Below are 15,050 nucleotides of genomic sequence, written 5' to 3'. Positions count from 1 at the left end.
TAAAATTCAAAGTTTGTCCTTTGGAAAGATAAAAAAATGATTGAATGTCTAGTAGATGAATTAAGAAAAAAGAGAGAAGGCACAAATTATCATCATCAGAAGTGAAATAAGTGATGTCTCTACTGATCCAACAGTCATTGAAAAGATTATAAAATAATATTATGAACAACTTTATTCCAATAAAAATTGAGAACTTAAATGAATCGGGCAAATTGTTTGAAAGGTCTTAATTAAAAAACTGACTTATTGAGAAATAGACACCTCGATAGTTCTGTATCTATCAAATAAATTAAATTTATTACTTGAAGACTTTCCCAAAAGAAACTGTAGGCACAGACAACTTCATAAAAGAGTTGTATTGCATATGTAGGAAAATACAATATCAATCCTAACAAACTCTGTAAGGAAGTAAAAGGAGACGACATTTTTCAGAGCATGTTACGAGTCTAGCATTAGTTGAACACCATCTCCAAATAAAGACTTCAAAAGCAAACAAAGCTAAAGAGCAATATCCCTTATAAAACAGGATGTAAGAATCCTGAGCCAAATATTTAAAAATTACACCAAGCTATATAAAAAACAGATAGCCTGTAATCCTAGCTACTTGGGAGGCTGAGGCAGGAGAGTTATTTGAACTGGGAGGTGGAGGTTGTAGTGAGCTGAGATCACACCACTGCACTACAGCCTGAGTGACAGAGTGAGAGTCCATCTCTAAAAACAAAACAAAACAACAACAACAACAAAACAGATAATACATGATGACCAGATGGTATTATCCCAGGATTGTAAGGCTGGTTTATTATTATTATTATTATTATTATTATTATTATTATTACTTTAAGGTGGAGTCTTGCTCCGTCACTAAGCTGGAGCGCAGTGGTACGATCTTGGCTCACTGCAACCTCCGCCTCCTGGGTTCAAGCAATTCTCCTGCATCACCCTCCTGAGTAGCTAGGACTGCAGGTACACACCACCACACCCGGCTAATTTTTGCATTTTTAGTAGAGATGGGGTTTCACCACGTTAGCCATGATTGCCTCCATCTCCTGATCTCGTGATCTGCCTGCCTCAGCCTCCCAAAATGTGGAGATTACAGGCGTGAGCCACCACACTCGGTTGGTTTATCATTTTTAATTCAATTAATGTAATTCCCCATGTAGAAAATAATGAAGATAACTGTGCAATTGCTGCTGTCCTGAGTGCACTCTGCCCCTGAATGCCCTGTCATGCTAGCATTGCCAGCACAAGCACATGCATGGAGGCCAAAAGTGCCATCTCCTGTCCTGCACCGATATGGCTGCTCTGGCATGAACACATACACAGAAATTGCAAGTCCCACATCTACCAGCATCCTGCCCCTATACAGACACCACTGTATCCACAGACAACAGTAGCCCCAACACCTGTCCCCCATATGCTGCCACTGCAAACACCTGCATGGAGAAAGTCAGTCCTGTACGGGCCAGCATGCCTCACTAGCCAACAACTGGACACCCTGCCACCATGCTGCTGTTGCTGCTACTGACAGGTATGAAAAAGCACAGATCCACAGATTCTGCTGTCACCTCCCCATGAACAGCTTTGACTGGCACAACCCATCAGAGTGTTGTGGCCAGCAGTCCAGGAATACCTCAACTCCTCCAGTGCAGCAGGTTCCTAACCTTAAGGGGCCAGGGCCTGCTATCAGCCCCTATGATTTAGAGCACTTAGCCCAGGAGTGCTGAGTTGAGCTCTGGCCTCCTAAAATCTTCCAGAAATGAAGCCAGTCAACTGAAGCTACCTTGTACCATAAGTATACCCCCAAGGACATCAAAGAGGACAAAAGCCAACACAACAACAACAACAAAATGATAAAAAGACAGCAACTTCAAGGACTGAAGGAACATCAGCCCATAAAGATGAGAAATAACCAGCCCTGGAACTCTGCCAACTCAAAAAGCCAGAGAGTCTTGCCTCCAAATGACCACAGTAGTTCCCCAGCAATGGTTCGTGACCAGGCTGAAATGGCTGAAATAACATAAATAGAATTCTGAATATGAATGTGAACGAAGATAGTTGAGATTCAGAAGGTCAAAAACCAATCCAAGAATTCTAGGGAATATGATACAAGCATGGAGGAGATGAGAGAAAACGGCCATTTTAAGAAAGAACCAAACTATTCTGACAAAACTGAATGACCCACTTCAAGAATTTCAGAACACAATCACAAGTATTGACAGCAGAATTAACCAAGCTGAGGAAAGAATTTCAGAGCTCAAAGACTGGTTCTCCAAAATAACTCAGTCAGACAAAACTAAAGAAAAAAACAGTATAGAAGAATGAACAAATCTGCTGAGAAATATGGGATTATGTAAAGAGACCAAATCTACAATTCATTGCATCACTGAAAGAGAGGGAGAAAACACTAACAGCTTCAAAATATACTTCAGGACATTGTTCATGAACATTTTCCCAACGTTATTAGAGATGCCCATATTCAAATTCAGAAAATAGAGAGAACTCCTGCACAGTAATACAGAAAAAGACCATTCCCAAGACACACAGTCATCAGATTCTCCATGAATGACATAAAAGAAAAAATGTTAAAGGAAGCGAGAGAGAAATGGCAGTTTACCTACAAAGGGAACTCCATCAGGCTAACAGTAGACCTTTCAGAAGAAACCCTACAGGCCATAGGAGGTTAGGAGCCTATATTCAACATTCTTAAAGAAAAGAATTTCCAACCGAAAATTTCATATCCATCCAAACTAAGCTTTATAAGCAAAGTTGAAACAAGATGCTTTTCAGACAAGCAAATGCTAAGGGAATTTGTTACCATTAGACCGCCTTAAAAGGGGTCCTAAAGGGAGTGCTAAATATGGAAAGAAAGACCATTACTAGTCACTACAAAAACACAGTTAAGTACATAGACCAGTAAGACTACGAAGCAACCAGAAAAATAAGTCTGCATAATAACCAGCTGACAACAAAATGACAGGACCAAATTTGCACATTTCAATATTAACCTTAAATGTAAATAGTCTAAATGCCCCCAACTGAAAGGCACAGAGTGGCAAGTTGAATAAAAAAGCAAGACCCAACAATATGCAGTCTCCAGGAGACCCATCTCGCATGCAGTAACACTCACAGGCTTAAAGTAAAGGGGTTGAAAAAAATCTACCAAGTAAACAGAAAACAGCAAGGGTTGTTATTTTTTATTTTTATTTTTATTTCTTTTGAGATTGAGTTACTCTGTCACCCAGGCTGGAGTGCAATGGCGTGATCTATGCTCACTGCAATCTCTGCCTCCTGGGTTCAAGTGATTCTCCTGCCTCAGCCTCCTGAGTAGCTGGGATTACAGGTGCCTGCCACTATGCCTGGCTAAATTTTTTTGTGTTTTTTAGTAGATATGGGTTTTCCTCATGTTGGTTAAGCTAGTCTTGAACTCCTGACCTCAAGTGACACACCTGCCTCGGTCTCCCAAAGTGCTGGGATTACAAGCGTGAGCCACTGTGCCCAGCCCAGGTTGTTATTCTAATTTCAGACAAAACAGACTTTAAACCAAGAAAGATACAAAAGACAAATAAGAGCATTACATAATGGTAAAGGTAAAGGACTCAATTCAATTAAAAGATCTAAGTATCCTAAATATATAAACACCCAATACAGGAGCACCCAGATTTGTAAAACAAGTACCTAGTGAACTACAAAGAGACTTGGATAACCACACAAAAATATTGAGAGACTTCATGATCCCAGTGAAAGTATTAGACACATTATCATGGCAGAAGACTAACAAAGGTATACAGGACCTGAACTCAACACTTGACCAAAAATGAACCTAACAGATATCTACATAACTCTCCATCTGAAAACAAGAGAATATACATTCTTCTCATCAGCATATGGTACGTACTTTAAAATCAAACACACAATCAGACATAAAACAATCCTTAACAAATTCACAATAACTGAAATCATACCAACCACCCTTTCAGACCACAGCACAACAAAAATAGAAGTTAATACTAATAAAATTGTTCAAAATCATACAATTATATAGAAATTAAATGACCTTCTCCTGAATGACTTTTGAGTAAACAATGAAATTAAGGCAGACATCAAGAAATTCTTTGAAACTAATGAAAACATAGAGACAACATACAAGAATCTCTGGGACACGCTAAAGCCACGTTAAGAGGGAAATGCATAGCACTAAACACCCACACCAGAAATTTAGAAAGATTTCAAATTAACCTAACATCACAACCAGGGGAACCAGAGAAAGAGGAGCAAACAAACCCAAAAGCCAGCAGAAGACAAGAAAGAACCAAAATCAGAGCTGAACTGAAGGAAATTAAGATGTGAAAAACCATAGAAAAGATTAACAAATCCAGAAGTAAATTTTTGGAAGATTAATAAGATAGAGAGACTGCTAGCTAGACTAATACAGAAAAAAAGGAGAAAATCTAAATAAACACAATCAGAAATGACAGAGATGTTACCATTGACCACACAGAAATAATAATAATTAGAAAACTCTTAGAGACTACTACAAACACTTCTATGAATGCAAACTAGAAAACTTAGAAGGAATGAATAAATTCCTAGAAACATACAATCTCCCAAGATTGAACCAGGAAGAAATTGAATCCCCGAACAGACCAATAATGAGTTCTGAAATTGAATTAGTAACAAAAAGTCTACCAACCAGAAAAAGCTCAGGGCTAGATGGACTCACAGCCAAATTCTATCGGAAGTATAAAGAAGTGCTGGTACCATTCCTACTGAAAGTATTCCAAAATATCCAGGAGAAGGGGTCCCTCCTTAACTCATCCTATGAGAACAACATCAGGCTGATACCAAACCTAGAAGAGACATAACATAAAAAGAAAATGTCAGGCCACTATCCTTGATGAGCATATGCAAAAATTCTTAACAAAATACTAACCAACTAAATCCAGCAGCACATAAAAAAGCTAATCCACCACAATCAAGTAGGCTTTATACCTGGGATTCAAGGCTGAATCAACATAGGCCAATCAATAAACGTGATTCATCACATAAACAGAACTAAAAACAAAACCATCTGACCATCTCAATAGATGCAGAAAGGGCTTTTGATAAAATTCAACATCATTTCATGTTAAAAACCCTCAACAAACTAGGTATTGAAGGAACATACTTCAAAATAATAAGAGCCATCTATGAAAAACCTACAACCAGCATCATACGGAGTGGGGAATAGCTGGAAAGATTCCTCTGAAAATCAGTACAAGGCAAAGATGCCCTTTGTCACCCCTCCTATTCAATATAGTACTGGAAATGATGGCCAGAACAATTAAGCAAGAGAAAGAAATAAAAGGCATTCAAATAGGAAGAGAGGAAGTCAAGTTACCCTGTTTGCAGATTATATGATTCTATACATAGAAAACTCCATAAAAGCTCCTTGATCTGATAAACAACTTCAGCAAAGTTTCAATATACAAAATCAATGTACAAAAATTAGTAGCATTCCTATACACCAACAACATCCAAGCTGAGAGTCAAATAAAGAACAAAATCCCAGTTGGGCACAGTGGCTCATGCCTGCAATCCCAGCACTTTGGGAGACTGACGCGGGGGGGTCACGAGGTCAGGAGTTTGAGACCAGCCTGACCAACATGGTGAAACCTCGTCTCTACTAAAAATACAAAAAAAATTAGCTGGGTGTGGTGGAGTGCCTGTAATTCCAGCTACTCAAGAGGCTGAGGCAGGAGAATCGCTTGAACCAAGCCTGGGTAACAGAGCGAGACTCTGACAAAAAAAAAAAAAAGAAAAAAAGAAAGAAGAAAAGAAGAAAGAAGGAAGGAAGGAAAGAAAGAAAGAGAGAGAGAATCTCATTCACAATAGCCACAAAAAGAATAACATACCTAGGAATACAGCTAATTAGGAAGGTGAAAGATATCTACAATGAGAAATATGAAAAACTGCTCAAAGAAATCAGAGGTGACACAAACGGAAAAATATCCTATGTTCATGGATAGGAAGAATGAATGTTAAAATGGCTGTACTGACTAAAGCAATTTACAGATTTAATGCTATTCCTATCAAACTACAAATGACATTCTTCACAGAACTAGATAAAACTACTTTAAAATCTACATGGAATCAAAACAGAGGCCAAATAGCTAAGGCAATCCTAAAGAAAAAGAACAAGCCCGGAGGCATCACAATACCAGACTTCAAATGATTCTACAAGGCTACAGTAACCAAAACAGTATGGTACTGGTACAAAAGAAGACCCACAGACCAATGAAACAGAATAGAGAACCCAGAAATAAGGCTGCACACCTGCAACTATCTGATTTTCAACAAAGTTGAAAAAAACAAGCAATGGGGAAAGGACTTCCTATTCAATAAATGGTGCCAGGATAACTGGCCAGCTATGTGCAGAAGATTGAAACTGGATCCTTTCCTTACACCATTTACAAAAATCAATTCAAGATAGATTAAAGACTTAAATGTAAAACATAAAATTATAAAATCCATGGAAGATAACCTAGGAATACTATTTTGGACACAGACCTGGCAAAGATTTCATGACTAAGACACCAAAGCAATTGCAACAAAAACAAAAATTGACAAATGGGATCTAATTAAACTAAAGAGCTTCTGCACAGCAAAAGAAACAATAAACAGACAACCTACAGACTGGTAGAAAATATTTGCAAACTACACATCTGACAAAGGTCTAATATCCAGAATCTATAATGAACTCAAACAAATTAACAAGTGAAAAACAAACAACCTTAGAAGAAGTGGGTAAAGGATATGAACAGACATTTTTGAAAAGCAGACATACATGTGGCCAACAGGCATATAAAAACTGTTCAACATCGCTAATCATTAAAGAAATGCAAATCAAAACTACAATGAGATATCATCTTATTCCAGTCGGAATGGCTATTATTAAAAAGTCAAAAAATAACAGATGCTGGCAAGGTTTTGGAGAAAAGGGAATACTTACTTACTTCTGGTGGGAATGTAAATTAGTTTAGCCATTGTGAAAAGCAGTTTGGCGATTTTTCAAAGAACTCAAAGCAGAATTACCATTCGATCCAGCAATCCCATCATTGGATGTATAGCCAAAGTCATATAAATTATTCTACCATAAAGACACATTAACATGTATGTTCACTGCAGCCCTCTTCACAATAGTAAAGATGTGGTATCAATCTAAATGCCCATCAATGGTATACTGTTTTTAAAAAAATGTGATACATATACACCATAGAATACTATGCAGTTATAAAAAAGAATGAGATCATGTCCTTTGCAGCAACATGGATGGAGCTGGAGGCATTACTTTAAGTAAACTGCCACAGGAACAGAAAATGAAATGCCACATGTTCTCACTTACAAATGGAAGCTAATCATTTAGTACATATGGACACAAAGAAAAGAACAAGAGACACTGGGGCCTTCTTGAGGGTGGAGAGTGGGAGGAGGGTGAGGATCAAAAAAAATGATGTATCAGGTACTATCCTTGTTACCTGGGTGACAAAATAATATGTATACCAAAGCCCTGTGACATGCAATTTACCTGTATAACAAACCTGCCTAAAATAAAAGTTTTTAAAAATTCAAAAAGATGAAGAAAAACATATCATCTCAATAGATATAATTAAAAACATTTTGCAAAATGCATCATCCACACATTGTAAAAGTTCTGAGCAACATACAAATATTAGAGTAAGAGTAGAAAACCTTACTTAAGGTAGCATCATACTTATGGTGAAGGATCAAATACTTGTCCTATAAGATTGGGAAAATGGAAAGAATACCTACTCCCACTTATATTCTACATTGTCATTGAAGTCCTAGCCTGTGAAATAAAGCAAGAAAAAAGAAATAAAATAGGTTTGGGTTCAATTGTATCTTTTCTAAATAGTTATCCATATATACGTGTATGTACGGATATGTGTGTATTACACTGTTGAGATATGTTTTTCTTCATTTTTTAAAAATTTTTGTGAACTTTTATTTTAGGATCGGGATACATGTGCAGGTTTGTTATACAGGTAAACTGCATGTTACAGGGCTTTGGTGCTCATATTATTTTGTCATCCAGGTAACAATATATACACACACCTTCCATACACACACACACACACACACACATTCATATGGATAGATTAGAGAGAGAGACAGATGTTTTATTTGTTTTTTTTCTGTGTGTGTATATATACATGTATATATATGAAAGGAAGCTATAAAACTTAAAATTTTTTTTGGATATTGCCATCCTGTACACAGAAATTCCCAAGATCTCTACAACTGAAGCTACTTTAACCAGTATGTAAATATAACATCAAATGAGACAAAACCAGTAGACCAAAGTCAATGATTTTCTCAATTTTAACAGTGAATAATTATAATGGCATTAAAAACCATAAAGAACATAGAGATAATTTTAACAATACATTGAAAAATATAAAAAAATTGCTGAATGCAATTAAAGGAAACAAATAATTTGGGAGGCATAATGTTAATGAATTGGAAGACTGAATATGGTTATGATATTGATTATTTCCTAATGTATTTATCTATTTAACACAATTTCAATTAAAATCCAGGCAGAAGTTTTTACAGAAATTGTCAAACTGATCCTAAAGTTTATGTAAGTCCACAAAGAATACAGAATTTTGAAGAAGAATGTGTCTAGAAAACTTTTATTCCCTGAGTTGAAGGCACTATCAATGTGTAATGCTTGTATTGGCATAAACATAGATATCTAGATCCGTGAAACAGAATTGAGAGTTCAGAAATAGATGTATGATTATATGGTCAATTTTTAAAAATTGTCAAGATAATTCAATGAGGAAAGAATGTGTCTTTTAAATAAATAGTCCTGAAAGATATGATCCAGCTGGATGTCTGTGTGGAAAACAGGATCTTAGGCACTTTTCTCACAACATACACAAAATTTGATTCAAAATGGATCATAGACCCCAATAAGAGCTAAAACCCCACAACTTCTAGAAGAAAACATATAAGAAAAAATCTTTGTGATCTTGGGTAAGGCAAAGCTTGCAAAGACAGTTTGCAAAATATATGACTCACCAAAGAAAAATATTTTATAGTTAAAATGCACCAATATAATAAGCTTTGGCTTGTCAGAAAACACCATTAATTAAGAAAACTAAAAGATAAGCCACAGATGGGGAAAAATACTTGCAAAACATACATGTTACAAAAGACTTGGATTCAGAACATATAATGAAATCTTACAACTCAATAACAAGACAATCCAACACGAAATGGGCAAGTTATTTGTAAATGTCCAGCAAGCCCAGGAAAAGTTGTTAAACATCATTGGTCACTATGTAAATGCAAATTAGAACCACAGTAATATACTATTACACAACCATCAGAATAACTACAATTAAAAACAAGCCCTGGCAAAGATGTGGAGCAACTGGAATCCTCATGAACCACCTGTGGAGGTGCTAAATGACTGTCAGGAGAATAGCAGTGTTACAGAAATGGGCTATTCTATCAGCCTAGATTCTGGAGTAATGAGGATTCTGGAGTAATGAGACAAAGCAATAGCCAACACAAAATTTCAATAAGGCAAGAGAGAAATCAACATTTGCTGTTGCTGTTCATGGAGATGTGAGGATTATTACACAGCATATCTTATAAAAGCTGATGAGTAGAGTTGTATTTTTACTGGTATATGGTGTTATATTTTCTTTGTTTTCCTTTTTGTCTTGCCACACACAAGAGTTTTTGTATTCAGGTCTATTTTTTTTTATTGCCTCAGAATTTGAATCATAACAGAAAGACTTTCCAGTTTTCATGTATTAAAATAATTTACTTATTTTTCTTCCAGTATAGGTAATATTCTCTTTTTTATATTTATATCCTTGATCCATATGGATTTTTTTATTGGTGTATAGTAAGTGAGAGGTTTGGATTCAATTGTATCTTTTTCTAGTTATGCAATTGTTCTACGATCATTTACTTATACGTGCATCTTTTTCCCAGTAATTTGAGATGCCACCTTTACAGTATATCAAATATCCATATATACTTACTCTAATTTTGTACTTTCTATTCACTTTCACTGTTTGTCTATTTTTTCTTGTACTAACACCACAATGTTTAATTATAGTGACCTTATTATATAATTAAGGTAGTTTTTATTGATTTTTTTCCTACATTTTCTTGCCTATTTGCATTTTGAGAATCAAGTCTGTAGCTTAGCAAGTAACTTCATGTATTTATTGGAATTGCATATTGTAATTTTTATATTAACTTGAATATTAACCCTTTATAAGTCAAATCAGCAAATTCAAGAATATAGGGTGTCTTTCTTTTCAAGTTTATTTTGCTTGCATCTTCTAATAGTGTTTTATTATTTCCATGTATAGATTTTGCACCACATTTATTATTCACTGTATTTCTTGTTTTGCTCACTTTTTTGTTTTTGTTGGGGCATCTTTCTTTTCTATGACATTTTCTAATTATTTTTGCATATATGAAATAATTTTTGCATGCTAATTTTAGATCTTGATTCCTCATGGAACCATATTTTTGTTTGTAATTCTATTTTCATTGATTCTTTTCAAGTATACTATCGTAATTCTTACATATAGATGTACTTTTATCTTTTCCTTTATAATCATTATACTCCTAATTACTGTGCTTATTAGTACATTGGGTAATTGTATTAGTCCGTTCTCACATTGCTATAAAGAAATACCCGAGACCAGGTAATTTATGAAGAAAAGAGGTTTAATTGGCTCACAGTTCTGCAGGCTGTATAGGAAACGTGATGCTGGCATCTGCTCAGCTTCTTGGGAGGCCTCAGGAAACTTACAATCATGGCGGTAGATAAATGGGGAGTACAAACAGCATGTGGCTGGAGTAGGAGCAAGAGAGAGAGAAGGGGAGGTGCCATACTCTTAAACAACCGGATCTCACGAGAACTCCCTCACTATCATGAGGATAGCACCAAGGGGGATGTTGCTGAACCATTCATGAGAAACCACCACCGTCATGATCCAATCACCTCCCACCAGGCCCCACCTCCACCACTGGGGATTACAATTCAACATGAGATTTAGGTGTAGAGAAGGATCCAAACCATATCAGTAATGTCACCAAAACAAGACGATATATTAGTGGAAATGATAGGCATCCTTGCCTTATCCTTGCCTTAGGGAAAATTTATGTGGTGTTTTCTACATAATGTTAGCATTTGTGTTGAGGACTGGATATACATACATACACAGACACACAGACACATATGTAATAATTTTAAGGATGAATGTATTGAATCCTATTTCACAAATCCTTTTTTCTAAAGTTAGAAAATGATGTTGAATTTTCAAATGCCTCTTAAGCACCTAGGAAGATGTATGATTTTGTTTCCTTAAATTTATTCATGTGTTGAATTACATTAAAGGCTTTTTAAAAATTGTTGAACCATTCTTGCATTATTATAATGAATTCCACTTAGTCAGGATATATTATTTTTTAATGTGCTGTTTGATTTTGCTTGATCATATTTTATTTGAGATTTTTGCATTGATATTCATAAATGAAATTATCTGTAGTTTTAATTACTTAGGGTTCCAGCTTTCTAGTTTCAATATTATGCTCTAATCATAGAAATAATTTGAATATTTTTCTTCTCTTAGTATCCTCTTTGATGGTGATGTTATTTGTTATTTGCTCACATCCTTGATCTGTATAGTTCTTGGGAAATTATATAGAGAAATTAGAATTTGCTGATGATGATTGTATAATATGAACCTGGAATTTTTATCTTATAATACCAATGCATGCTTCTTGAAAAAAATTTACTAATTACAAATGAGCAAAAAGAAAAATACAATAAAGTAATAATGGTAATAAAATCAATAATCCTTTATTGTTTTGAATAATTTTTTACAAGATGATTTAAAAACATAGTAAGCGATCAGCACCAGAAAAATAAATGTACCTTAAATACTTCCGTCAGTAGAACGTTAGTCTGAAAAGCCTTGCTTTTGGTTTACTAATATATTTTTATTTCCTTTATAATAAAAACATTTAAAAATATTTTGATATACATAGTTCTTCTGTAAACTAATGATTCTACACTGTTGGAAGAGTAAAAGATGCCTTTTAGAAAATAAGAAATAGCTCATTTTAGTTATACCAGATGGGACCGCAATATATTAGTTATATGAACAACTAAAAATTGACTAAAATGAAGGCTATCATTCTTCAGACATAAAACAAATTTTTGAGAGCTTACTTTAAACTTCCTCTCGAAAAATGTTCATTTGTATACTTTCTGAATTCATACCTTAGGTAATAATGTTTTAGATTCTTCTTTATGATTGCATCTGAGTGTCAAATTAGGATACTCTTACTTGGATATCTGATATATATATATATACACACACACACACACACATATATGTATGTATTTTAAGACAGCAAAAAGTATAAAATAAAATATTTGTTTTCTGTTTTATGTTCCTCTGTTTCCCCTTTCTTACATTCTTGTGGGTTATTTCAATATTTTATAAAATGTCATCCTGTTTTTTATTTATAGTATTTTTAGTTTCAGTAGGGATGGTCCAGGTTCTAACAATATGCATATCAGTCTGACATTATTAACATTTTACCACTTTGAGTGAAATTTAGAAAGCTTACTCCCATCGAGGTCCCTTTACCCTACTCAATTACTCCATTAAAAAATATAATTGTTTTATGTATTTCTTCTGCATACATTAAGTACCACATTAGAGGGTGTTAGAAATTTTATTTTAATCATCAAACATGATATAAGAACTTAACAAGAAGATTGTCTATTATATTTATTCCTATTTTTACCCATTCCGATGTTATTTCCTTCCGAAGTTTCAAGCCTTCTATTAATATTTCCTTCCCATTTATAGGACTTCCTTTAGTAATTCTTTTACAGTGGATTTGCTGACAATAAATTTTCTTAGTTTTACTTCTTCCGAGACTGTCTTTATTTTCCCATCATTTTTAAAGGCTATTTTCGTCAGACATAAAATTTATATTGAGTTCTTTTCTTCCAATACTTAAAAAATGTCACTTTTTTCTGTACTCCCTGGTTTTAGATATGAAACTGGTATGTTCCTATAAGCAGTGTATTATTTCTTTGTGGCCATTTTAAAGATTTTTTTGCCTTTAATTTTCAGAAGTTTATTTATGATGTTTGTATCTTGGCATGGATTTCTTTGGGTATTCTATTTGCAGTTTGCTCAGCTTCTTGAGTTTGTAGGTTTATGTCTTTTACCAAATGTGGAGAGTTTTTAGTCATTGTTTCTTTTCTTTTCCGAGAAGGAGTCTTGCTCTGTCATCCAGGCTGGAGGGCAAAGGTGTGATCTTGGCTCACTGTAACCCCCATCTCCTGGGTTCAAGTGATTCTCTTGCTTCAGCCTCCTGAGTAACTGGGATTACAGGTGTGTGCCACTGTGCCCAGATCTTTTTTTTTTTTTTTTTTTTTTTTGTATTTTTAGTAGAGACAGGGTTTCATCATGTTGGCCAGGCTGATCTCAAACTCCTGACCTCGTGATCCGCCTGCCTTGGCTTCCCAAAGTGCTGGGATTACAGGCGTGAGCTACCACGCCTGGCCTGCCATTATTTCTTTGAATACTTTTTCAGTTCTGCTCTTTTTCCTCTCCTTCTAAGTCTCCAATGATACTAATGTGTGTTCTTTTGTTTTTGTCCCAAAGGTCCTTGAGACTTTATTTTTATTTTCAATCTATTTTCTTGCAGCTGTTTAGACTGAGAAAATTATATTGATCTATCTTCAAGTTCACTGATTCTATTGTCTGCCATTCCCATTCTACTATTGAGCACATTCAGTGAGTTTTAAAAAGAAATTGGCCATTGTGTTTTTTAGTTCTATAATTTCCATTTGATTCTTTTTGAATGACTTCTATTTCTTTGCTGAGATTTTCCTGTTTGTTCACTTGTTTCAAGAGAATTTGTGATTGTTCATTGAGGCATTTTTATGATGGTTGCCTCAAAATCCTTGTCAAATTGCTGTAACATCTGATTTGTCTTGGTGCTGGCTTCTGTTGGTTGCTTTTCTAATCCTTGTGATTTTCCTGGTTTTTGATATGAAAAATAATTTTTTGTTGTGTCCTAGGCATTTTGGATATTATATTATGAGACTCTGTTTCCTATTTAATAATCTTTTCTGTGCAGGCCATGCCTCTTTTAAGGGGTACCTCAAGGTCTGGGTGGTTGTATGTGTTCAGCTTCTTGCAGGGCTTGTCTACCATACCCTGGCAAAAGTGGGCACTGACTCACACTGCATGGTTGCTGCAGGGTGTCGATGAAGCTTGGTTCCATACTGAGCCTGACACCAGAAGAAGAAGTGGAGTTTCAATTATTCCTGCCTCCCACTACCTCTTCTGCCTGTTCAGTGCCTGACAGGGTCGAGGTTTAGCTTCTCACTAGTCCTGCTGACACAAAGGTAGAAGGACAATGGGACAACTATCCCACTGTCAACTACCCTGCCTTCTACGACTTCATTCCATCTCCTTGATGCTAGGTGGGTGTGGACGTTCAGTTCCCCACCGAGTCTTGCTGACACCCGGGGTGGAGGTCAACAGGAGCACAGATTAGCCACAACTGACACCTCTTTATTTAATCTTGTTGGTTGTGGGTGGGAGTGGAGGTTCAGCCCCCCACCCGGCTCCACTGCCATAACTCTCATGGGGAAATTGGAGCACTGCCCATCTTCACCAGGCAGGGGATGGAATACCATCTCCCTGCTTAGCCCCATGGACATCAATCAGATGTGGGGAATCAGAATGCTGCCTATTTTCACCCGGGCAGGGTATTGGTGTGGAAGATCAACTTCCCACTGCATGGCTGAAACCAGAGGAATACAAGATATAGTTTTTCCCCTTCATGTTTGGCTAGAGTTTGGCGGTGTTGCCAAGAAAGTTTTCTAATGTCAGACATGTTTCCTGGTCCTCTTGACTTGGGCTGAGCAGGTTTTTCTTGGAGCATTTTGGTTTGTGGCTGTTGACACTTCTGGGTTG

This window comes from Papio anubis, chromosome 11 (assembly GCF_008728515.1).
Source record: "Papio anubis isolate 15944 chromosome 11, Panubis1.0, whole genome shotgun sequence".
Classification (NCBI taxonomy): Eukaryota; Metazoa; Chordata; class Mammalia; order Primates; family Cercopithecidae; genus Papio; species Papio anubis.
This window is presented reverse-complemented; position numbering follows the sequence as displayed.